This window comes from Sinohyriopsis cumingii, chromosome 11 (assembly GCF_028554795.1).
Source record: "Sinohyriopsis cumingii isolate HCF-2022 chromosome 11, ASM2855479v2, whole genome shotgun sequence".
In the NCBI taxonomy this organism is placed as follows: Eukaryota; Metazoa; Mollusca; class Bivalvia; order Unionida; family Unionidae; genus Sinohyriopsis; species Sinohyriopsis cumingii.
In genome coordinates this window covers 99,894,315-99,921,588 of record NC_142971.1, presented here as the reverse complement: position 1 = coordinate 99,921,588, position 27,274 = coordinate 99,894,315, and the positions used below count along the sequence as shown (strand labels likewise).

Genomic DNA, 27,274 nt, shown 5'->3' with positions numbered 1-27,274 from the left:
ACCCCTCGGATGCGCAGTTCGTGGGATCGATCCCCGGCCGACTCATACCAAAGACTTACAAATATGGTACTAACAGCTGCCTTGCTTGGGGCTCAGCATTAAGACGTTAGTGTTAGGACTGGTCGGCCGGATCTCAGGATAAAGTGACTGGGTGGGACATCATGCTACATGTCTGCGGCATGATGCCCCAGTGCTAGCCATCACTATAAACTGCCACACTGCAGACATCGTAGCGATATGACTGAAAAATTCTTAAAAGCTACCTTAAAAATACAAATCACATGCACACACAAACACACACACACACACACACACACACACACACACACACACAAATCTCCCATGTCGTAGAAATAAAACCACCACATCTAACACAACACCTTCCGTATTTATGTATTTTCTCCTGTACCGATCCATAGAAGAAAATCACAAATATGTATAGAGAACAATTAATTGGAAGCAAGTTTATCAACTTACAGGTACTATTTAATTGATTATGTAGTGTGTAAGCATTGCTTTCTCTGGAAACAAAAAATTTCAAGACAGGTGATTTTCACATGTGTAATTAACTGAGAGAAATTAAGGAAAGAATGCGAAGATTTAAGAGAAGAGCAGAAGGATAGTGTTTGTGTTGTCCGGACTGTAAAATCATAACTGTTAACACAAAGAAACAATGACTTGTCTTAACTTTAGCAACTTGCTCGGCTAATGACACATTTGTGCATTTCCTTAGGCAGCAAAATTTAAATTCCTCCGTGAATGGTTGATTGCCATATAAACTGGATTATTGTTTCCATAAGGGGCTAACATCTAAGATCCAATCAATCCTAGACGCTAGCTATGTGAAGTTGATGAGATAACGATTAACCATGTTGCGCATAACTACCCGAGCCAACATTCGACCATGCATTAACAAGTAGCCCGCCTAGCTCAGTCGGTAGAGCATCAGACTTTTAATCTGAGGGTCGTGAGTTCGAGTCCCACGGTGGGCGTACAATTTTTAATACCATTACAAATTTATACTACACTTTGTACACGCGTCTATTTGGCTACAAATAGGTGTGATGGTAAATGTCCCACAGAAACGTTTTCTTTTCTCATATAATCATTTTTATGTTGAATTTTGATATCCTCTTCTTCAAATTCATTAGCTTGTCAATGTCTTTCTGGTTTCGACACAGCCCTCATAAAGGTACTGATTATGGTAGTGACCCTGTATGTACCCATCCAGATAAAAAGTGAATGAAATATGTAAGTTCATTTACATATTCTATATACTTCTATTGAAGCCTTTTGTTTTGTAATTCAATAGTGTTGGGATTTTTCTATCCTATCCTTGTACTGGTGTATATTTATGTTTGTTATCTAATATTTTCGAGCTCTTAGCGCTTTTACGTCTCAGGCGCTGTACTAAGTCCACATAATTATTATTATTATTATTATTATTATTATTATTATTATTATTATTATCAATTGTGGGAATTTCCAAAATACTGATAAACAATTCTTCCCAAATATTTCTTCATTTTGATTTAGCAACTAACATTGTAAGTCAGCAATAATTCATTTTTAGGACTAACATCTTTCTTTCTTTGCTTTTTTTTTTTTGGTCATTTTTTTTTCTTCTTCTTCTTTTTTGTGTTTTAACCATTGATATCACCTCACCGGATTGCGCGATCCTTTTGGCCACTGCTTTCGAATGTCCGATACCCCGTAATCATACTTCCCACAAAACTGTGAACTCATTATTGTAACCTTCTTGACTTGATCTAAGATAGGTTTCTTTCACATATGTACGGTGCAGTCTTTATTTTCTCCACGTTGCAAAGTTTCATCTAACTCATCAGAACAGGAAAGAACTGACAGTACCTTGCAGTGCTAGTCTCTTTTCTTCTCTTCAATTTAAGACATATTAACTTTTAGTCGCAGATTTTAAAATTCCTTTGAGATTTGTGTTACATTGCGAATTATATATTATGTTATTGTTTGAATCGTAAGATTAATGCATTTAATTCTCAAACGATGCATTGCATTCTTTAGCTTACTTAAATCGAGAACTATTATCAAAACTCGCAATTGATAAATCATTTTAAAAAATCCATATTTTCATTCGTTTAGATTGAGCATCCGAAACTGGACGGCAGCAATTTAATTTTAAGACTTAGTATTTTCACCAATACAATCATCGCATTCTATACCGCGATGTTGTGACCACCGAATTCAGGTGTCCGAGAGGCGGTGATCGTACCTCCATTAAAACCGTGAACACATCCTGCATGCATATCTCATGCAGTTATTGTTGATTGAACCGAGAAGTCTTTATACGTCTTCACGGTGCATTCTTCGTTTTGTCTCCATTACAACGTTTGAGTAAACTCTTTAGAACACGAAACAACTGATAGTAGCTTGCAGTGGTAGTGTCTCATTACTTTAAATATATTGTCTGTTAGGTGGAGCTTTTAGACTGGCGTTGACTTTTGTGCTTCTGTCCGTATATTTTAATAATATTCGTATCATAATATGAATGCATTCAATTTGCATATGATATAGTGGATGCGTTAGATTTACTGGAATCAAGAAGAAATGCTGACAGAATGATCAACATATCTTAGAGTTGATTAAATTGGGTACTCTATCCCGTTCGCATGGACATGTGGATACGCTCTCATTTAGGGACATTTTAGGAAAGGAGAGAAATACTTGCAGGTATATCTATATTCATTTTGACAACAATTGAAAATCAGTGGAAGCTAAATCATAACCACCTACCCTCGGACTTTCACCCATGACCCTTAGATTAAATGTCGGATGCTCTAGCGACTGAGATTGGGGCACTACTCATCCAAATTCTGTCAGTTTGTCAGTCTCGGATTTTGCTGCGTAGCCCTTTCCATTACATATTTAAAGGGCGCGGCCATGTTTGTATCACATGACGTTTAGCACTTATGGTGCAGATAGATGCCCAGAGCTCGGTTCAAACGAAAATGCTTTTCTTTACATTTCACGTTAATATCATTTAATTGCACAAGTCTTTGGAATTAAGAGTTTTTTGTTATGAAAACAAAATTCAGTAAATGCGTCCCCCACTGCTGCCATCATATTTGCATTTCCAGTAATGCTGCATATTAGTTCGTTAACTGAGAAATGAATGAGTCATAATTACCCAATAGTATTACGAATCTATGGTCATACACTAAAAAACAAACATAAGCAAAACCAAAACGGTTTCTAATACTGAACAAATAATTCAGTTAACAAAATTGTAAAATGAAAATATAAGAGGGACTTACAGCATTATGAATTGCATCCAAACTCATCCCAAAATGTTATCTTCAAGTCCAAAGGAATAGAATGTTCCGAATAAAATCTACATCCTCAAATGCATTGGTCTACCAACAGTTTTGATATATCAGAATGGCATTTTCAAGAATTCTTTAGAAATAATTCACAATAGGCCAAAAATAATATTTTAACCCACGTAGCATTTTGTGGCTCCAATGAATAATTCAAACAAATGTTTGCTTCCAAATAATATCTAAACACAACAATAAATATACCTGAAGAATAATGTTACAAGAAGAACATACAAAATATGACTGACCAAATAGTCCAACTCCACGTACTTAAATACAGACAATAAGGAGTGAAAACTCATTAGCTACTACTCACTACGTGACAATGAACAAATATCCCTAAAAGCTCCGGTGGCCTATTAATTACAGCGTACGCCTCGGATGCGGCAGTTCGTGGGATCGATCCCCGGCCGACTCATACCAAAGACTTACAAATATGGCACTAACAGCTGCCTTGCTTGGGGCTCAGCATTAAGAGGTTAGTGTTAGGACTGGTCGGCCGGATCTCAGGATAAAGTGACTGGGTGGGACATCATGCTACATGTCTGCGGCATGATGCCCCAGTGCTAGCCATCACTATAAACTGCCACACTGCAGACATCGTAGCGATATGACTGAAAAATTCTTAAAAGCTACCTTAAAAATACAAATCACATGCACACACAAACACAAACACACACACACACACACACACACACACACACTCAAATCTCCCATGTCGTAGAAATAAAACCACCACATCTAACACAACACCTTCCGTATTTATGTATTTTCTCCTGTACCGATCCATAGAAGAAAATCACAAATATGTATAGAGAACAATTAATTGGAAGCAAGTTTATCAACTTACAGGTACTATTTAATTGATTATGTAGTGTGTAAGCATTGCTTTCTCTGGAAACAAAAAATTTCAAGACAGGTGATTTTCACATGTGTAATTAACTGAGAGAAATTAAGGAAAGAATGCGAAGATTTAAGAGAAGAGCAGAAGGATAGTGTTTGTGTTGTCCGGACTGTAAAATCATAACTGTTAACACAAAGAAACAATGACTTGTCTTAACTTTAGCAACTTGCTCGGCTAATGACACATTTGTGCATTTCCTTAGGCAGCAAAATTTAAATTCCTCCGTGAATGGTTGATTGCCATATAAACTGGATTATTGTTTCCATAAGGGGCTAACATCTAAGATCCAATCAATCCTAGACGCTAGCTATGTGAAGTTGATGAGATAACGATTAACCATGTTGCGCATAACTACCCGAGCCAACATTCGACCATGCATTAACAAGTAGCCCGCCTAGCTCAGTCGGTAGAGCATCAGACTTTTAATCTGAGGGTCGTGAGTTCGAGTCCCACGGTGGGCGTACAATTTTTAATACCATTACAAATTTATACTACACTTTGTACACGCGTCTATTTGGCTACAAATAGGTGTGATGGTAAATGTCCCACAGAAACGTTTTCTTTTCTCATATAATCATTTTTATGTTGAATTTTGATATCCTCTTCTTCAAATTCATTAGCTTGTCAATGTCTTTCTGGTTTCGACACAGCCCTCATAAAGGTACTGATTATGGTAGTGACCCTGTATGTACCCATCCAGATAAAAAGTGAATGAAATATGTAAGTTCATTTACATATTCTATATACTTCTATTGAAGCCTTTTGTTTTGTAATTCAATAGTGTTGGGATTTTTCTATCCTATCCTTGTACTGGTGTATATTTTTGTTTGTTATCTAATATTTTCGAGCTCTTAGCGCTTTTACGTCTTAGGCGCTGTACTAAGTCCACATAATTATTATTATTATTATTATTATTATTATTATTATTATTATTATCAATTGTGGGAATTTCCAAAATACTGATAAACAATTCTTCCCAAATATTTCTTCATTTTGATTTAGCAACTAACATTGTAAGTCAGCAATAATTCATTTTTAGGACTAACATCTTTCTTTCTTTGCTTTTTTTTTTTTGGTCATTTTTTTTTCTTCTTCTTCTTTTTTGTGTTTTAACCATTGATATCACCTCACCGGATTGCGCGATCCTTTTGGCCACTGCTTTCGAATGTCCGATACCCCGTAATCATACTTCCCACAAAACTGTGAACTCATTATTGTAACCTTCTTGACTTGATCTAAGATAGGTTTCTTTCACATATGTACGGTGCAGTCTTTATTTTCTCCACGTTGCAAAGTTTCATCTAACTCATCAGAACAGGAAAGAACTGACAGTACCTTGCAGTGCTAGTCTCTTTTCTTCTCTTCAATTTAAGACATATTAACTTTTAGTCGCAGATTTTAAAATTCCTTTGAGATTTGTGTTACATTGCGAATTATATATTATGTTATTGTTTGAATCGTAAGATTAATGCATTTAATTCTCAAACGATGCATTGCATTCTTTAGCTTACTTAAATCGAGAACTATTATCAAAACTCGCAATTGATAAATCATTTTAAAAAATCCATATTTTCATTCGTTTAGATTGAGCATCCGAAACTGGACGGCAGCAATTTAATTTTAAGACTTAGTATTTTCACCAATACAATCATCGCATTCTATACCGCGATGTTGTGACCACCGAATTCAGGTGTCCGAGAGGCGGTGATCGTACCTCCATTAAAACCGTGAACACATCCTGCATGCATATCTCATGCAGTTATTGTTGATTGAACCGAGAAGTCTTTATACGTCTTCACGGTGCATTCTTCGTTTTGTCTCCGTTACAACGTTTGAGTAAACTCTTTAGAACACGAATCAACTGATAGTAGCTTGCAGTGGTAGTGTCTCATTACTTTAAATATATTGTCTGTTAGGTGGAGCTTTTAGACTGGCGTTGACTTTTGTGCTTCTGTCCGTATATTTTAATAATATTCGTATCATAATATGAATGCATTCAATTTGCATATGATATAGTGGATGCGTTAGATTTACTGGAATCAAGAAGAAATGCTGACAGAATGATCAACATATCTTACAGTTGATTAAATTGGGTACTCTATCCCGTTCGCATGGACATGTGGATACGCTCTCATTTAGGGACATTTTAGGAAAGGAGAGAAATACTTGCAGGTATATCTATATTCATTTTGACAACAATTGAAAATCAGTGGAAGCTAAATCATAACCACCTACCCTCGGACTTTCACCCATGACCCTTAGATTAAATGTCGGATGCTCTAGCGACTGAGATTGGGGCACTACTCATCCAAATTCTGTCAGTTTGTCAGTCTCGGATTTTGCTGCGTAGCCCTTTCCATTACATATTTAAAGGGCGCGGCCATGTTTGTATCACATGACGTTTAGCACTTATGGTGCAGATAGATGCCCAGAGCTCGGTTCAAACGAAAATGCTTTTCTTTACATTTCACGTTAATATCATTTAATTGCACAAGTCTTTGGAATTAAGAGTTTTTTGTTATGAAAACAAAATTCAGTAAATGCGTCCCCCACTGCTGCCATCATATTTGCATTTCCAGTAATGCTGCATATTAGTTCGTTAACTGAGAAATGAATGAGTCATAATTACCCAATAGTATTACGAATCTATGGTCATACACTAAAAAACAAACATAAGCAAAACCAAAACGGTTTCTAATACTGAACAAATAATTCAGTTAACAAAATTGTAAAATGAAAATATAAGAGGGACTTACAGCATTATGAATTGCATCCAAAATCATCCCAAAATGTTATCTTCAAGTCCAAAGGAATAGAATGTTCCGAATAAAATCTACATCCTCAAATGCATTGGTCTACCAACAGTTCTGATATATCACAATGGCATTTTCAAGAATTCTTTAGAAATAATTCACAATAGGCCAAAAATAATATTTTAACCCACGTAGCATTTTGTGGCTCCAATGAATAATTCAAACAAATGTTTGCTTCCAAATAATATCTAAACACAACAATAAATATACCTGAAGAATAATGTTACAAGAAGAACATACAAAATATGACTGACCAAATAGTCCAACTCCACGTACTTAAATACAGACAATAAGGAGTGAAAACTCATTAGCTACTACTCACTACGTGACAATGAACAAATATCCCTAAAAGCTCCGGTGGCCTAGTAATTACAGCGTACGCCTCGGATGCGGCAGTTCGTGGGATCGATCCCCGGCCGACTCATACCAAAGACTTACAAATATGGTACTAACAGCTGCCTTGCTTGGGGCTCAGCATTAAGAGGTTAGTGTTAGGACTGGTCGGCCGGATCTCAGGATAAAGTGACTGGGTGGGACATCATGCTACATGTCTGCGGCATGATGCCCCAGTGCTAGCCATCACTATAAACTGCCACACTGCAGACATCGTAGCGATATGACTGAAAAATTCTTAAAAGCTACCTTAAAAATACAAATCACATGCACACACAAACACACACACACACACACACACACACACACACACACACAAATCTCCCATGTCGTAGAAATAAAACCACCACATCTAACACAACACCTTCCGTATTTATGTATTTTCTCCTGTACCGATCCATAGAAGAAAATCACAAATATGTATAGAGAACAATTAATTGGAAGCAAGTTTATCAACTTACAGGTACTATTTAATTGATTATGTAGTGTGTAAGCATTGCTTTCTCTGGAAACAAAAAATTTCAAGACAGGTGATTTTCACATGTGTAATTAACTGAGAGAAATTAAGGAAAGAATGCGAAGATTTAAGAGAAGAGCAGAAGGATAGTGTTTGTGTTGTCCGGACTGTAAAATCATAACTGTTAACACAAAGAAACAATGACTTGTCTTAACTTTAGCAACTTGCTCGGCTAATGACACATTTGTGCATTTCCTTAGGCAGCAAAATTTAAATTCCTCCGTGAATGGTTGATTGCCATATAAACTGGATTATTGTTTCCATAAGGGGCTAACATCTAAGATCCAATCAATCCTAGACGCTAGCTATGTGAAGTTGATGAGATAACGATTAACCATGTTGCGCATAACTACCCGAGCCAACATTCGACCATGCATTAACAAGTAGCCCGCCTAGCTCAGTCGGTAGAGCATCAGACTTTTAATCTGAGGGTCGTGAGTTCGAGTCCCACGGTGGGCGTAAAATTTTTAATACCATTACAAATTTATACTACACTTTGTACACGCGTCTATTTGGCTACAAATAGGTGTGATGGTAAATGTCCCACAGAAACGTTTTCTTTTCTCATATAATCATTTTTATGTTGAATTTTGATATCCTCTTCTTCAAATTCATTAGCTTGTCAATGTCTTTCTGGTTTCGACACAGCCCTCATAAAGGTACTGATTATGGTAGTGACCCTGTATGTACCCATCCAGATAAAAAGTGAATGAAATATGTAAGTTCATTTACATATTCTATATACTTCTATTGAAGCCTTTTGTTTTGTAATTCAATAGTGTTGGGATTTTTCTATCCTATCCTTGTTCTGGTGTATATTTATGTTTGTTATCTAATATTTTCGAGCTCTTAGCGCTTTTACGTCTTAGGCGCTGTACTAAGTCCACATAATTATTATTATTATTATTATTATTATTATTATTATTATTATTATTATTATTATTATCAATTGTGGGAATTTCCAAAATACTGATAAACAATTCTTCCCAAATATTTCTTCATTTTGATTTAGCAACTAACATTGTAAGTCAGCAATAATTCATTTTTAGGACTAACATCTTTCTTTCTTTGCTTTTTTTTTTTTGGTCATTTTTTTTTCTTCTTCTTCTTTTTTGTGTTTTAACCATTGATATCACCTCACCGGATTGCGCGATCCTTTTGGCCACTGCTTTCGAATGTCCGATACCCCGTAATCATACTTCCCACAAAACTGTGAACTCATTATTGTAACCTTCTTGACTTGATCTAAGATAGGTTTCTTTCACATATGTACGGTGCAGTCTTTATTTTCTCCACGTTGCAAAGTTTCATCTAACTCATCAGAACAGGAAAGAACTGACAGTACCTTGCAGTGCTAGTCTCTTTTCTTCTCTTCAATTTAAGACATATTAACTTTTAGTCGCAGATTTTAAAATTCCTTTGAGATTTGTGTTACATTGCGAATTATATATTATGTTATTGTTTGAATCGTAAGATTAATGCATTTAATTCTCAAACGATGCATTGCATTCTTTAGCTTACTTAAATCGAGAACTATTATCAAAACTCGCAATTGATAAATCATTTTAAAAAATCCATATTTTCATTCGTTTAGATTGAGCATCCGAAACTGGACGGCAGCAATTTAATTTTAAGACTTAGTATTTTCACCAATACAATCATCGCATTCTATACCGCGATGTTGTGACCACCGAATTCAGGTGTCCGAGAGGCGGTGATCGTACCTCCATTAAAACCGTGAACACATCCTGCATGCATATCTCATGCAGTTATTGTTGATTGAACCGAGAAGTCTTTATACGTCTTCACGGTGCATTCTTCGTTTTGTCTCCGTTACAACGTTTGAGTAAACTCTTTAGAACACGAAACAACTGATAGTAGCTTGCAGTGGTAGTGTCTCATTACTTTAAACATATTGTCTGTTAGGTGGAGCTTTTAGACTGGCGTTGACTTTTGTGCTTCTGTCCGTATATTTTAATAATATTCGTATCATAATATGAATGCATTCAATTTGCATATGATATAGTGGATGCGTTAGATTTACTGGAATCAAGAAGAAATGCTGACAGAATGATCAACATATCTTACAGTTGATTAAATTGGGTACTCTATCCCGTTCGCATGGACATGTGGATACGCTCTCATTTAGGGACATTTTAGGAAAGGAGAGAAATACTTGCAGGTATATCTATATTCATTTTGACAACAATTGAAAATCAGTGGAAGCTAAATCATAACCACCTACCCTCGGACTTTCACCCATGACCCTTAGATTAAATGTCGGATGCTCTAGCGACTGAGATTGGGGCACTACTCATCCAAATTCTGTCAGTTTGTCAGTCTCGGATTTTGCTGCGTAGCCCTTTCCATTACATATTTAAAGGGCGCGGCCATGTTTGTATCACATGACGTTTAGCACTTATGGTGCAGATAGATGCCCAGAGCTCGGTTCAAACGAAAATGCTTTTCTTTACATTTCACGTTAATATCATTTAATTGCACAAGTCTTTGGAATTAAGAGTTTTTTGTTATGAAAACAAAATTCAGTAAATGCGTCCCCCACTGCTGCCATCATATTTGCATTTCCAGTAATGCTGCATATTAGTTCGTTAACTGAGAAATGAATGAGTCATAATTACCCAATAGTATTACGAATCTATGGTCATACACTAAAAAACAAACATAAGCAAAACCAAAACGGTTTCTAATACTGAACTAATAATTCAGTTAACAAAATTGTAAAATGAAAATATAAGAGGGACTTACAGCATTATGAATTGCATCCAAAATCATCCCAAAATGTTATCTTCAAGTCCAAAGGAATAGAATGTTCCGAATAAAATCTACATCCTCAAATGCATTGGTCTACCAACAGTTCTGATATATCACAATGGCATTTTCAAGAATTCTTTAGAAATAATTCACAATAGGCCAAAAATAATATTTTAACCCACGTAGCATTTTGTGGCTCCAATGAATAATTCAAACAAATGTTTGCTTCCAAATAATATCTAAACACAACAATAAATATACCTGAAGAATAATGTTACAAGAAGAACATACAAAATATGACTGACCAAATAGTCCAACTCCACGTACTTAAATACAGACAATAAGGAGTGAAAACTCATTAGCTACTACTCACTACGTGACAATGAACAAATATCCCTAAAAGCTCCGGTGGCCTAGTAATTACAGCGTACGCCTCGGATGCGGCAGTTCGTGGGATCGATCCCCGGCCGACTCATACCAAAGACTTACAAATATGGTACTAACAGCTGCCTTGCTTGGGGCTCAGCATTAAGAGGTTAGTGTTAGGACTGGTCGGCCGGATCTCAGGATAAAGTGACTGGGTGGGACATCATGCTACATGTCTGCGGCATGATGCCCCAGTGCTAGCCATCACTATAAACTGCCACACTGCAGACATCGTAGCGATATGACTGAAAAATTCTTAAAAGCTACCTTAAAAATACAAATCACATGCACACACAAACACACACACACACACACACACACACACACACACACACACACACACAAATCTCCCATGTCGTAGAAATAAAACCACCACATCTAACACAACACCTTCCGTATTTATGTATTTTCTCCTGTACCGATCCATAGAAGAAAATCACAAATATGTATAGAGAACAATTAATTGGAAGCAAGTTTATCAACTTACAGGTACTATTTAATTGATTATGTAGTGTGTAAGCATTGCTTTCTCTGGAAACAAAAAATTTCAAGACAGGTGATTTTCACATGTGTAATTAACTGAGAGAAATTAAGGAAAGAATGCGAAGATTTAAGAGAAGAGCAGAAGGATAGTGTTTGTGTTGTCCGGACTGTAAAATCATAACTGTTAACACAAAGAAACAATGACTTGTCTTAACTTTAGCAACTTGCTCGGCTAATGACACATTTGTGCATTTCCTTAGGCAGCAAAATTTAAATTCCTCCGTGAATGGTTGATTGCCATATAAACTGGATTATTGTTTCCATAAGGGGCTAACATCTAAGATCCAATCAATCCTAGACGCTAGCTATGTGAAGTTGATGAGATAACGATTAACCATGTTGCGCATAACTACCCGAGCCAACATTCGACCATGCATTAACAAGTAGCCCGCCTAGCTCAGTCGGTAGAGCATCAGACTTTTAATCTGAGGGTCGTGAGTTCGAGTCCCACGGTGGGCGTACAATTTTTAATACCATTACAAATTTATACTACACTTTGTACACGCGTCTATTTGGCTACAAATAGGTGTGATGGTAAATGTCCCACAGAAACGTTTTCTTTTCTCATATAATCATTTTTATGTTGAATTTTGATATCCTCTTCTTCAAATTCATTAGCTTGTCAATGTCTTTCTGGTTTCGACACAGCCCTCATAAAGGTACTGATTATGGTAGTGACCCTGTATGTACCCATCCAGATAAAAAGTGAATGAAATATGTAAGTTCATTTACATATTCTATATACTTCTATTGAAGCCTTTTGTTTTGTAATTCAATAGTGTTGGGATTTTTCTATCCTATCCTTGTTCTGGTGTATATTTATGTTTGTTATCTAATATTTTCGAGCTCTTAGCGCTTTTACGTCTTAGGCGCTGTACTAAGTCCACATAATTATTATTATTATTATTATTATTATTATTATTATTATTATTATTATTATCAATTGTGGGAATTTCCAAAATACTGATAAACAATTCTTCCCAAATATTTCTTCATTTTGATTTAGCAACTAACATTGTAAGTCAGCAATAATTCATTTTTAGGACTAACATCTTTCTTTCTTTGCTTTTTTTTTTTTGGTCATTTTTTTTTCTTCTTCTTCTTTTTTGTGTTTTAACCATTGATATCACCTCACCGGATTGCGCGATCCTTTTGGCCACTGCTTTCGAATGTCCGATACCCCGTAATCATACTTCCCACAAAACTGTGAACTCATTATTGTAACCTTCTTGACTTGATCTAAGATAGGTTTCTTTCACATATGTACGGTGCAGTCTTTATTTTCTCCACGTTGCAAAGTTTCATCTAACTCATCAGAACAGGAAAGAACTGACAGTACCTTGCAGTGCTAGTCTCTTTTCTTCTCTTCAATTTAAGACATATTAACTTTTAGTCGCAGATTTTAAAATTCCTTTGAGATTTGTGTTACATTGCGAATTATATATTATGTTATTGTTTGAATCGTAAGATTAATGCATTTAATTCTCAAACGATGCATTGCATTCTTTAGCTTACTTAAATCGAGAACTATTATCAAAACTCGCAATTGATAAATCATTTTAAAAAATCCATATTTTCATTCGTTTAGATTGAGCATCCGAAACTGGACGGCAGCAATTTAATTTTAAGACTTAGTATTTTCACCAATACAATCATCGCATTCTATACCGCGATGTTGTGACCACCGAATTCAGGTGTCCGAGAGGCGGTGATCGTACCTCCATTAAAACCGTGAACACATCCTGCATGCATATCTCATGCAGTTATTGTTGATTGAACCGAGAAGTCTTTATACGTCTTCACGGTGCATTCTTCGTTTTGTCTCCGTTACAACGTTTGAGTAAACTCTTTAGAACACGAAACAACTGATAGTAGCTTGCAGTGGTAGTGTCTCATTACTTTAAATATATTGTCTGTTAGGTGGAGCTTTTAGACTGGCGTTGACTTTTGTGCTTCTGTCCGTATATTTTAATAATATTCGTATCATAATATGAATGCATTCAATTTGCATATGATATAGTGGATGCGTTAGATTTACTGGAATCAAGAAGAAATGCTGACAGAATGATCAACATATCTTACAGTTGATTAAATTGGGTACTCTATCCCGTTCGCATGGACATGTGGATACGCTCTCATTTAGGGACATTTTAGGAAAGGAGAGAAATACTTGCAGGTATATCTATATTCATTTTGACAACAATTGAAAATCAGTGGAAGCTAAATCATAACCACCTACCCTCGGACTTTCACCCATGACCCTTAGATTAAATGTCGGATGCTCTAGCGACTGAGATTGGGGCACTACTCATCCAAATTCTGTCAGTTTGTCAGTCTCGGATTTTGCTGCGTAGCCCTTTCCATTACATATTTAAAGGGCGCGGCCATGTTTGTATCACATGACGTTTAGCACTTATGGTGCAGATAGATGCCCAGAGCTCGGTTCAAACGAAAATGCTTTTCTTTACATTTCACGTTAATATCATTTAATTGCACAAGTCTTTGGAATTAAGAGTTTTTTGTTATGAAAACAAAATTCAGTAAATGCGTCCCCCACTGCTGCCATCATATTTGCATTTCCAGTAATGCTGCATATTAGTTCGTTAACTGAGAAATGAATGAGTCATAATTACCCAATAGTATTACGAATCTATGGTCATACACTAAAAAACAAACATAAGCAAAACCAAAACGGTTTCTAATACTGAACAAATAATTCAGTTAACAAAATTGTAAAATGAAAATATAAGAGGGACTTACAGCATTATGAATTGCATCCAAAATCATCCCAAAATGTTATCTTCAAGTCCAAAGGAATAGAATGTTCCGAATAAAATCTACATCCTCAAATGCATTGGTCTACCAACAGTTCTGATATATCACAATGGCATTTTCAAGAATTCTTTAGAAATAATTCACAATAGGCCAAAAATAATATTTTAACCCACGTAGCATTTTGTGGCTCCAATGAATAATTCAAACAAATGTTTGCTTCCAAATAATATCTAAACACAACAATAAATATACCTGAAGAATAATGTTACAAGAAGAACATACAAAATATGACTGACCAAATAGTCCAACTCCACGTACTTAAATACAGACAATAAGGAGTGAAAACTCATTAGCTACTACTCACTACGTGACAATGAACAAATATCCCTAAAAGCTCCGGTGGCCTAGTAATTACAGCGTACGCCTCGGATGCGGCAGTTCGTGGGATCGATCCCCGGCCGACTCATACCAAAGACTTACAAATATGGTACTAACAGCTGCCTTGCTTGGGGCTCAGCATTAAGAGGTTAGTGTTAGGACTGGTCGGCCGGATCTCAGGATAAAGTGACTGGGTGGGACATCATGCTACATGTCTGCGGCATGATGCCCCAGTGCTAGCCATCACTATAAACTGCCACACTGCAGACATCGTAGCGATATGACTGAAAAATTCTTAAAAGCTACCTTAAAAATACAAATCACATGCACACACAAACACACACACACACACACACACACACACACACACACACACACACACACACACAAATCTCCCATGTCGTAGAAATAAAACCACCACATCTAACACAACACCTTCCGTATTTATGTATTTTCTCCTGTACCGATCCATAGAAGAAAATCACAAATATGTATAGAGAACAATTAATTGGAAGCAAGTTTATCAACTTACAGGTACTATTTAATTGATTATGTAGTGTGTAAGCATTGCTTTCTCTGGAAACAAAAAATTTCAAGACAGGTGATTTTCACATGTGTAATTAACTGAGAGAAATTAAGGAAAGAATGCGAAGATTTAAGAGAAGAGCAGAAGGATAGTGTTTGTGTTGTCCGGACTGTAAAATCATAACTGTTAACACAAAGAAACAATGACTTGTCTTAACTTTAGCAACTTGCTCGGCTAATGACACATTTGTGCATTTCCTTAGGCAGCAAAATTTAAATTCCTCCGTGAATGGTTGATTGCCATATAAACTGGATTATTGTTTCCATAAGGGGCTAACATCTAAGATCCAATCAATCCTAGACGCTAGCTATGTGAAGTTGATGAGATAACGATTAACCATGTTGCGCATAACTACCCGAGCCAACATTCGACCATGCATTAACAAGTAGCCCGCCTAGCTCAGTCGGTAGAGCATCAGACTTTTAATCTGAGGGTCGTGAGTTCGAGTCCCACGGTGGGCGTACAATTTTTAATACCATTACAAATTTATACTACACTTTGTACACGCGTCTATTTGGCTACAAATAGGTGTGATGGTAAATGTCCCACAGAAACGTTTTCTTTTCTCATATAATCATTTTTATGTTGAATTTTGATATCCTCTTCTTCAAATTCATTAGCTTGTCAATGTCTTTCTGGTTTCGACACAGCCCTCATAAAGGTACTGATTATGGTAGTGACCCTGTATGTACCCATCCAGATAAAAAGTGAATGAAATATGTAAGTTCATTTACATATTCTATATACTTCTATTGAAGCCTTTTGTTTTGTAATTCAATAGTGTTGGGATTTTTCTATCCTATCCTTGTTCTGGTGTATATTTATGTTTGTTATCTAATATTTTCGAGCTCTTAGCGCTTTTACGTCTTAGGCGCTGTACTAAGTCCACATAATTATTATTATTATTATTATTATTATTATTATTATTATTATTATTATTATTATCAATTGTGGGAATTTCCAAAATACTGATAAACAATTCTTCCCAAATATTTCTTCATTTTGATTTAGCAACTAACATTGTAAGTCAGCAATAATTCATTTTTAGGACTAACATCTTTCTTTCTTTGCTTTTTTTTTTTTGGTCATTTTTTTTTCTTCTTCTTCTTTTTTGTGTTTTAACCATTGATATCACCTCACCGGATTGCGCGATCCTTTTGGCCACTGCTTTCGAATGTCCGATACCCCGTAATCATACTTCCCACAAAACTGTGAACTCATTATTGTAACCTTCTTGACTTGATCTAAGATAGGTTTCTTTCACATATGTACGGTGCAGTCTTTATTTTCTCCACGTTGCAAAGTTTCATCTAACTCATCAGAACAGGAAAGAACTGACAGTACCTTGCAGTGCTAGTCTCTTTTCTTCTCTTCAATTTAAGACATATTAACTTTTAGTCGCAGATTTTAAAATTCCTTTGAGATTTGTGTTACATTGCGAATTATATATTATGTTATTGTTTGAATCGTAAGATTAATGCATTTAATTCTCAAACGATGCATTGCATTCTTTAGCTTACTTAAATCGAGAACTATTATCAAAACTCGCAATTGATAAATCATTTTAAAAAATCCATATTTTCATTCGTTTAGATTGAGCATCCGAAACTGGACGGCAGCAATTTAATTTTAAGACTTAGTATTTTCACCAATACAATCATCGCATTCTATACCGCGATGTTGTGACCACCGAATTCAGGTGTCCGAGAGGCGGTGATCGTACCTCCATTAAAACCGTGAACACATCCTGCATGCATATCTCATGCAGTTATTGTTGATTGAACCGAGAAGTCTTTATACGTCTTCACGGTGCATTCTTCGTTTTGTCTCCGTTACAACGTTTGAGTAAACTCTTTAGAACACGAAACAACTGATAGTAGCTTGCAGTGGTAGTGTCTCATTACTTTAAATATATTGTCTGTTAGGTGGAGCTTTTAGACTGGCGTTGACTTTTGTGCTTCTGTCCGTATATTTTAATAATATTCGTATCATAATATGAATGCATTCAATTTGCATATGATATAGTGGATGCGTTAGATTTACTGGAATCAAGAAGAAATGCTGACAGAATGATCAACATATCTTACAGTTGATTAAATTGGGTACTCTATCCCGTTCGCATGGACATGTGGATACGCTCTCATTTAGGGACATTTTAGGAAAGGAGAGAAATACTTGCAGGTATATCTATATTCATTTTGACAACAATTGAAAATCAGTGGAAGCTAAATCATAACCACCTACCCTCGGACTTTCACCCATGACCCTTAGATTAAATGTCGGATGCTCTAGCGACTGAGATTGGGGCACTACTCATCCAAATTCTGTCAGTTTGTCAGTCTCGGATTTTGCTGCGTAGCCCTTTCCATTACATATTTAAAGGGCGCGGCCATGTTTGTATCACATGACGTTTAGCACTTATGGTGCAGATAGATGCCCAGAGCTCGGTTCAAACGAAAATGCTTTTCTTTACATTTCACGTTAATATCATTTAATTGCACAAGTCTTTGGAATTAAGAGTTTTTTGTTATGAAAACAAAATTCAGTAAATGCGTCCCCCACTGCTGCCATCATATTTGCATTTCCAGTAATGCTGCATATTAGTTCGTTAACTGAGAAATGAATGAGTCATAATTACCCAATAGTATTACGAATCTATGGTCATACACTAAAAAACAAACATAAGCAAAACCAAAACGGTTTCTAATACTGAACAAATAATTCAGTTAACAAAATTGTAAAATGAAAATATAAGAGGGACTTACAGCATTATGAATTGCATCCAAAATCATCCCAAAATGTTATCTTCAAGTCCAAAGGAATAGAATGTTCCGAATAAAATCTACATCCTCAAATGCATTGGTCTACCAACAGTTCTGATATATCACAATGGCATTTTCAAGAATTCTTTAGAAATAATTCACAATAGGCCAAAAATAATATTTTAACCCACGTAGCATTTTGTGGCTCCAATGAATAATTCAAACAAATGTTTGCTTCCAAATAATATCTAAACACAACAATAAATATACCTGAAGAATAATGTTACAAGAAGAACATACAAAATATGACTGACCAAATAGTCCAACTCCACGTACTTAAATACAGACAATAAGGAGTGAAAACTCATTAGCTACTACTCACTACGTGACAATGAACAAATATCCCTAAAAGCTCCGGTGGCCTATTAATTACAGCGTACGCCTCGGATGCGGCAGTTCGTGGGATCGATCCCCGGCCGACTCATACCAAAGACTTACAAATATGGTACTAACAGCTGCCTTGCTTGGGGCTCAGCATTAAGAGGTTAGTGTTAGGACTGGTCGGCCGGATCTCAGGATAAAGTGACTGGGTGGGACATCATGCTACATGTCTGCGGCATGATGCCCCAGTGCTAGCCATCACTATAAACTGCCACACTGCAGACATCGTAGCGATATGACTGAAAAATTCTTAAAAGCTACCTTAAAAATACAAATCACATGCACACACAAACACACACACACACACACACACACACACACACAAATCTCCCATGTCGTAGAAATAAAACCACCACATCTAACACAACACCTTCCGTATTTATGTATTTTCTCCTGTACCGATCCATAGAAGAAAATCACAAATATGTATAGAGAACAATTAATTGGAAGCAAGTTTATCAACTTACAGGTACTATTTAATTGATTATGTAGTGTGTAAGCATTGCTTTCTCTGGAAACAAAAAATTTCAAGACAGGTGATTTTCACATGTGTAATTAACTGAGAGAAATTAAGGAAAGAATGCGAAGATTTAAGAGAAGAGCAGAAGGATAGTGTTTGTGTTGTCCGGACTGTAAAATCATAACTGTTAACACAAAGAAACAATGACTTGTCTTAACTTTAGCAACTTGCTCGGCTAATGACACATTTGTGCATTTCCTTAGGCAGCAAAATTTAAATTCCTCCGTGAATGGTTGATTGCCATATAAACTGGATTATTGTTTCCATAAGGGGCTAACATCTAAGATCCAATCAATCCTAGACGCTAGCTATGTGAAGTTGATGAGATAACGATTAACCATGTTGCGCATAACTACCCGAGCCAACATTCGACCATGCATTAACAAGTAGCCCGCCTAGCTCAGTCGGTAGAGCATCAGACTTTTAATCTGAGGGTCGTGAGTTCGAGTCCCACGGTGGGCGTACAATTTTTAATACCATTACAAATTTATACTACACTTTGTACACGCGTCTATTTGGCTACAAATAGGTGTGATGGTAAATGTCCCACAGAAACGTTTTCTTTTCTCATATAATCATTTTTATGTTGAATTTTGATATCCTCTTCTTCAAATTCATTAGCTTGTCAATGTCTTTCTGGTTTCGACACAGCCCTCATAAAGGTACTGATTATGGTAGTGACCCTGTATGTACCCATCCAGATAAAAAGTGAATGAAATATGTAAGTTCATTTACATATTCTATATACTTCTATTGAAGCCTTTTGTTTTGTAATTCAATAGTGTTGGGATTTTTCTATCCTATCCTTGTTCTGGTGTATATTTATGTTTGTTATCTAATATTTTCGAGCTCTTAGCGCTTTTACGTCTTAGGCGCTGTACTAAGTCCACATAATTATTATTATTATTATTATTATTATTATTATTATTATTATTATTATTATTATCAATTGTGGGAATTTCCAAAATACTGATAAACAATTCTTCCCAAATATTTCTTCATTTTGATTTAGCAACTAACATTGTAAGTCAGCAATAATTCATTTTTAGGACTAACATCTTTCTTTCTTTGCTTTTTTTTTTTTGGTCATTTTTTTTTCTTCTTCTTCTTTTTTGTGTTTTAACCATTGATATCACCTCACCGGATTGCGCGATCCTTTTGGCCACTGCTTTCGAATGTCCGATACCCCGTAATCATACTTCCCACAAAACTGTGAACTCATTATTGTAACCTTCTTGACTTGATCTAAGATAGGTTTCTTTCACATATGTACGGTGCAGTCTTTATTTTCTCCACGTTGCAAAGTTTCATCTAACTCATCAGAACAGGAAAGAACTGACAGTACCTTGCAGTGCTAGTCTCTTTTCTTCTCTTCAATTTAAGACATATTAACTTTTAGTCGCAGATTTTAAAATTCCTTTGAGATTTGTGTTACATTGCGAATTATATATTATGTTATTGTTTGAATCGTAAGATTAATGCATTTAATTCTCAAACGATGCATTGCATTCTTTAGCTTACTTAAATCGAGAACTATTATCAAAACTCGCAATTGATAAATCATTTTAAAAAATCCATATTTTCATTCGTTTAGATTGAGCATCCGAAACTGGACGGCAGCAATTTAATTTTAAGACTTAGTATTTTCACCAATACAATCATCGCATTCTATACCGCGATGTTGTGACCACCGAATTCAGGTGTCCGAGAGGCGGTGATCGTACCTCCATTAAAACCGTGAACACATCCTGCATGCATATCTCATGCAGTTATTGTTGATTGAACCGAGAAGTCTTTATACGTCTTCACGGTGCATTCTTCGTTTTGTCTCCGTTACAACGTTTGAGTAAACTCTTTAGAACACGAAACAACTGATAGTAGCTTGCAGTGGTAGTGTCTCATTACTTTAAATATATTGTCTGTTAGGTGGAGCTTTTAGACTGGCGTTGACTTTTGTGCTTCTGTCCGTATATTTTAATAATATTCGTATCATAATATGAATGCATTCAATTTGCATATGATATAGTGGATGCGTTAGATTTACTGGAATCAAGAAGAAATGCTGACAGAATGATCAACATATCTTACAGTTGATTAAATTGGGTACTCTATCCCGTTCGCATGGACATGTGGATACGCTCTCATTTAGGGACATTTTAGGAAAGGAGAGAAATACTTGCAGGTATATCTATATTCATTTTGACAACAATTGAAAATCAGTGGAAGCTAAATCATAACCACCTACCCTCGGACTTTCACCCATGACCCTTAGATTAAATGTCGGATGCTCTAGCGACTGAGATTGGGGCACTACTCATCCAAATTCTGTCAGTTTGTCAGTCTCGGATTTTGCTGCGTAGCCCTTTCCATTACATATTTAAAGGGCGCGGCCATGTTTGTATCACATGACGTTTAGCACTTATGGTGCAGATAGATGCCCAGAGCTCGGTTCAAACGAAAATGCTTTTCTTTACATTTCACGTTAATATCATTTAATTGCACAAGTCTTTGGAATTAAGAGTTTTTTGTTATGAAAACAAAATTCAGTAAATGCGTCCCCCACTGCTGCCATCATATTTGCATTTCCAGTAATGCTGCATATTAGTTCGTTAACTGAGAAATGAATGAGTCATAATTACCCAATAGTATTACGAATCTATGGTCATACACTAAAAAACAAACATAAGCAAAACCAAAACGGTTTCTAATACTGAACAAATAATTCAGTTAACAAAATTGTAAAATGAAAATATAAGAGGGACTTACAGCATTATGAATTGCATCCAAAATCATCCCAAAATGTTATCTTCAAGTCCAAAGGAATAGAATGTTCCGAATAAAATCTACATCCTCAAATGCATTGGTCTACCAACAGTTCTGATATATCACAATGGCATTTTCAAGAATTCTTTAGAAATAATTCACAATAGGCCAAAAATAATATTTTAACCCACGTAGCATTTTGTGGCTCCAATGAATAATTCAAACAAATGTTTGCTTCCAAATAATATCTAAACACAACAATAAATATACCTGAAGAATAATGTTACAAGAAGAACATACAAAATATGACTGACCAAATAGTCCAACTCCACGTACTTAAATACAGACAATAAGGAGTGAAAACTCATTAGCTACTACTCACTACGTGACAATGAACAAATATCCCTAAAAGCTCCGGTGGCCTAGTAATTACAGCGTACGCCTCGGATGCGGCAGTTCGTGGGATCGATCCCCGGCCAAGTCATACCAAAGACTTACAAATATGGTACTAACAGCTGCCTTGCTTGGGGCTCAGCATTAAGAGGTTAGTGTTAGGACTGGTCGGCCGGATCTCAGGATAAAGTGACTGGGTGGGACATCATGCTACATGTCTGCGGCATGATGCCCCAGTGCTAGCCATCACTATAAACTGCCACACTGCAGACATCTTAGCGATATGACTGAAAAATTCTTAAAAGCTACCTTAAAAATACAAATCACATGCACACACAAACACAAACACACACACACACACACACACACACACACACACACACACACACAAATCTCCCATGTCGTAGAAATAAAACCACCACATCTAACACAACACCTTCCGTATTTATGTATTTTCTCCTGTACCGATCCATAGAAGAAAATCACAAATATGTATAGAGAACAATTAATTGGAAGCAAGTTTATCAACTTACAGGTACTATTTAATTGATTATGTAGTGTGTAAGCATTGCTTTCTCTGGAAACAAAAAATTTCAAGACAGGTGATTTTCACATGTGTAATTAACTGAGAGAAATTAAGGAAAGAATGCGAAGATTTAAGAGAAGAGCAGAAGGATAGTGTTTGTGTTGTCCGGACTGTAAAATCATAACTGTTAACACAAAGAAACAATGACTTGTCTTAACTTTAGCAACTTGCTCGGCTAATGACACATTTGTGCATTTCCTTAGGCAGCAAAATTTAAATTCCTCCGTGAATGGTTGATTGCCATATAAACTGGATTATTGTTTCCATAAGGGGCTAACATCTAAGATCCAATCAATCCTAGACGCTAGCTATGTGAAGTTGATGAGATAACGATTAACCATGTTGCGCATAACTACCCGAGCCAACATTCGACCATGCATTAACAAGTAGCCCGCCTAGCTCAGTCGGTAGAGCATCAGACTTTTAATCTGAGGGTCGTGAGTTCGAGTCCCACGGTGGGCGTACAATTTTTAATACCATTACAAATTTATACTACACTTTGTACACGCGTCTATTTGGCTACAAATAGGTGTGATGGTAAATGTCCCACAGAAACGTTTTCTTTTCTCATATAATCATTTTTATGTTGAATTTTGATATCCTCTTCTTCAAATTCATTAGCTTGTCAATGTCTTTCTGGTTTCGACACAGCCCTCATAAAGGTACTGATTATGGTAGTGACCCTGTATGTACCCATCCAGATAAAAAGTGAATGAAATATGTAAGTTCATTTACATATTCTATATACTTCTATTGAAGCCTTTTGTTTTGTAATTCAATAGTGTTGGGATTTTTCTATCCTATCCTTGTACTGGTGTATATTTTTGTTTGTTATCTAATATTTTCGAGCTCTTAGCGCTTTTACGTCTTAGGCGCTGTACTAAGTCCACATAATTATTATTATTATTATTATTATTATTATTATCAATTGTGGGAATTTCCAAAATACTGATAAACAATTCTTCCCAAATATTTCTTCATTTTGATTTAGCAACTAACATTGTAAGTCAGCAATAATTCATTTTTAGGACTAACATCTTTCTTTCTTTGCTTTTTTTTTTTTGGTCATTTTTTTTTCTTCTTCTTCTTTTTTGTGTTTTAACCATTGATATCACCTCACCGGATTGCGCGATCCTTTTGGCCACTGCTTTCGAATGTCCGATACCCCGTAATCATACTTCCCACAAAACTGTGAACTCATTATTGTAACCTTCTTGACTTGATCTAAGATAGGTTTCTTTCACATATGTACGGTGCAGTCTTTATTTTCTCCACGTTGCAAAGTTTCATCTAACTCATCAGAACAGGAAAGAACTGACAGTACCTTGCAGTGCTAGTCTCTTTTCTTCTCTTCAATTTAAGACATATTAACTTTTAGTCGCAGATTTTAAAATTCCTTTGAGATTTGTGTTACATTGCGAATTATATATTATGTTATTGTTTGAATCGTAAGATTAATGCATTTAATTCTCAAACGATGCATTGCATTCTTTAGCTTACTTAAATCGAGAACTATTATCAAAACTCGCAATTGATAAATCATTTTAAAAAATCCATATTTTCATTCGTTTAGATTGAGCATCCGAAACTGGACGGCAGCAATTTAATTTTAAGACTTAGTATTTTCACCAATACAATCATCGCATTCTATACCGCGATGTTGTGACCACCGAATTCAGGTGTCCGAGAGGCGGTGATCGTACCTCCATTAAAACCGTGAACACATCCTGCATGCATATCTCATGCAGTTATTGTTGATTGAACCGAGAAGTCTTTATACGTCTTCACGGTGCATTCTTCGTTTTGTCTCCGTTACAACGTTTGAGTAAACTCTTTAGAACACGAAACAACTGATAGTAGCTTGCAGTGGTAGTGTCTCATTACTTTAAATATATTGTCTGTTAGGTGGAGCTTTTAGACTGGCATTGACTTTTGTGCTTCTGTCCGTATATTTTAATAATATTCGTATCATAATATGAATGCATTCAATTTGCATATGATATAGTGGATGCGTTAGATTTACTGGAATCAAGAAGAAATGCTGACAGAATGATCAACATATCTTAGAGTTGATTAAATTGGGTACTCTATCCCGTTCGCATGGACATGTGGATACGCTCTCATTTAGGGACATTTTAGGAAAGGAGAGAAATACTTGCAGGTATATCTATATTCATTTTGACAACAATTGAAAATCAGTGGAAGCTAAATCATAACCACCTACCCTCGGACTTTCACCCATGACCCTTAGATTAAATGTCGGATGCTCTAGCGACTGAGATTGGGGCACTACTCATCCAAATTCTGTCAGTTTGTCAGTCTCGGATTTTGCTGCGTAGCCCTTTCCATTACATATTTAAAGGGCGCGGCCATGTTTGTATCACATGACGTTTAGCACTTATGGTGCAGATAGATGCCCAGAGCTCGGTTCAAACGAAAATGCTTTTCTTTACATTTCACGTTAATATCATTTAATTGCACAAGTCTTTGGAATTAAGAGTTTTTTGTTATGAAAACAAAATTCAGTAAATGCGTCCCCCACTGCTGCCATCATATTTGCATTTCCAGTAATGCTGCATATTAGTTCGTTAACTGAGAAATGAATGAGTCATAATTACCCAATAGTATTACGAATCTATGGTCATACACTAAAAAACAAACATAAGCAAAACCAAAACGGTTTCTAATACTGAACAAATAATTCAGTTAACAAAATTGTAAAATGAAAATATAAGAGGGACTTACAGCATTATGAATTGCATCCAAAATCATCCCAAAATGTTATCTTCAAGTCCAAAGGAATAGAATGTTCCGAATAAAATCTACATCCTCAAATGCATTGGTCTACCAACAGTTCTGATATATCACAATGGCATTTTCAAGAATTCTTTAGAAATAATTCACAATAGGCCAAAAATAATATTTTAACCCACGTAGCATTTTGTGGCTCCAATGAATAATTCAAACAAATGTTTGCTTCCAAATAATATCTAAACACAACAATAAATATACCTGAAGAATAATGTTACAAGAAGAACATACAAAATATGACTGACCAAATAGTCCAACTCCACGTACTTAAATACAGACAATAAGGAGTGAAAACTCATTAGCTACTACTCACTACGTGACAATGAACAAATATCCCTAAAAGCTCCGGTGGCCTATTAATTACAGCGTACGCCTCGGATGCGGCAGTTCGTGGGATCGATCCCCGGCCGACTCATACCAAAGACTTACAAATATGGTACTAACAGCTGCCTTGCTTGGGGCTCAGCATTAAGAGGTTAGTGTTAGGACTGGTCGGCCGGATCTCAGGATAAAGTGACTGGGTGGGACATCATGCTACATGTCTGCGGCATGATGCCCCAGTGCTAGCCATCACTATAAACTGCCACACTGCAGACATCGTAGCGATATGACTGAAAAATTCTTAAAAGCTACCTTAAAAATACAAATCACATGCACACACAAACACACACACACACACACACACACACACACACACACACAAATCTCCCATGTCGTAGAAATAAAACCACCACATCTAACACAACACCTTCCGTATTTATGTATTTTCTCCTGTACCGATCCATAGAAGAAAATCACAAATATGTATAGAGAACAATTAATTGGAAGCAAGTTTATCAACTTACAGGTACTATTTAATTGATTATGTAGTGTGTAAGCATTGCTTTCTCTGGAAACAAAAAATTTCAAGACAGGTGATTTTCACATGTGTAATTAACTGAGAGAAATTAAGGAAAGAATGCGAAGATTTAAGAGAAGAGCAGAAGGATAGTGTTTGTGTTGTCCGGACTGTAAAATCATAACTGTTAACACAAAGAAACAATGACTTGTCTTAACTTTAGCAACTTGCTCGGCTAATGACACATTTGTGCATTTCCTTAGGCAGCAAAATTTAAATTCCTCCGTGAATGGTTGATTGCCATATAAACTGGATTATTGTTTCCATAAGGGGCTAACATCTAAGATCCAATCAATCCTAGACGCTAGCTATGTGAAGTTGATGAGATAACGATTAACCATGTTGCGCATAACTACCCGAGCCAACATTCGACCATGCATTAACAAGTAGCCCGCCTAGCTCAGTCGGTAGAGCATCAGACTTTTAATCTGAGGGTCGTGAGTTCGAGTCCCACGGTGGGCGTACAATTTTTAATACCATTACAAATTTATACTACACTTTGTACACGCGTCTATTTGGCTACAAATAGGTGTGATGGTAAATGTCCCACAGAAACGTTTTCTTTTCTCATATAATCATTTTTATGTTGAATTTTGATATCCTCTTCTTCAAATTCATTAGCTTGTCAATGTCTTTCTGG

General features: G+C 36.1%; 8 non-coding genes across 8 annotated transcripts; all 8 read left to right on the top strand.

Moving 5' to 3' along the window:
* The first annotated feature begins 919 nt into the window (after window positions 1-919).
* Window positions 920-992, top strand: Trnak-uuu (transfer RNA lysine (anticodon UUU)). Its single transcript has one exon. It is a non-coding gene; the product is annotated as a tRNA-Lys (tRNA).
* Window positions 993-4,645: 3,653 nt separating this feature from the next.
* On the top strand, window positions 4,646-4,718 carry Trnak-uuu (transfer RNA lysine (anticodon UUU)). Its single transcript has one exon. It is a non-coding gene; the product is annotated as a tRNA-Lys (tRNA).
* Window positions 4,719-8,366: 3,648 nt separating this feature from the next.
* Window positions 8,367-8,439, top strand: Trnak-uuu (transfer RNA lysine (anticodon UUU)). Its single transcript has one exon. It is a non-coding gene; the product is annotated as a tRNA-Lys (tRNA).
* A 3,668-nt stretch (window positions 8,440-12,107) lies between these two features.
* Trnak-uuu (transfer RNA lysine (anticodon UUU)) lies at window positions 12,108-12,180 on the top strand. The gene has a single exon. It is a non-coding gene; the product is annotated as a tRNA-Lys (tRNA).
* Window positions 12,181-15,848: 3,668 nt separating this feature from the next.
* Trnak-uuu (transfer RNA lysine (anticodon UUU)) lies at window positions 15,849-15,921 on the top strand. Its single transcript has one exon. It is a non-coding gene; the product is annotated as a tRNA-Lys (tRNA).
* A 3,651-nt stretch (window positions 15,922-19,572) lies between these two features.
* Trnak-uuu (transfer RNA lysine (anticodon UUU)) lies at window positions 19,573-19,645 on the top strand. Its single transcript has one exon. It is a non-coding gene; the product is annotated as a tRNA-Lys (tRNA).
* Window positions 19,646-23,314: 3,669 nt separating this feature from the next.
* Window positions 23,315-23,387, top strand: Trnak-uuu (transfer RNA lysine (anticodon UUU)). Its single transcript has one exon. It is a non-coding gene; the product is annotated as a tRNA-Lys (tRNA).
* A 3,636-nt stretch (window positions 23,388-27,023) lies between these two features.
* On the top strand, window positions 27,024-27,096 carry Trnak-uuu (transfer RNA lysine (anticodon UUU)). The gene has a single exon. It is a non-coding gene; the product is annotated as a tRNA-Lys (tRNA).
* The last annotated feature ends 178 nt before the right edge of the window (window positions 27,097-27,274 follow it).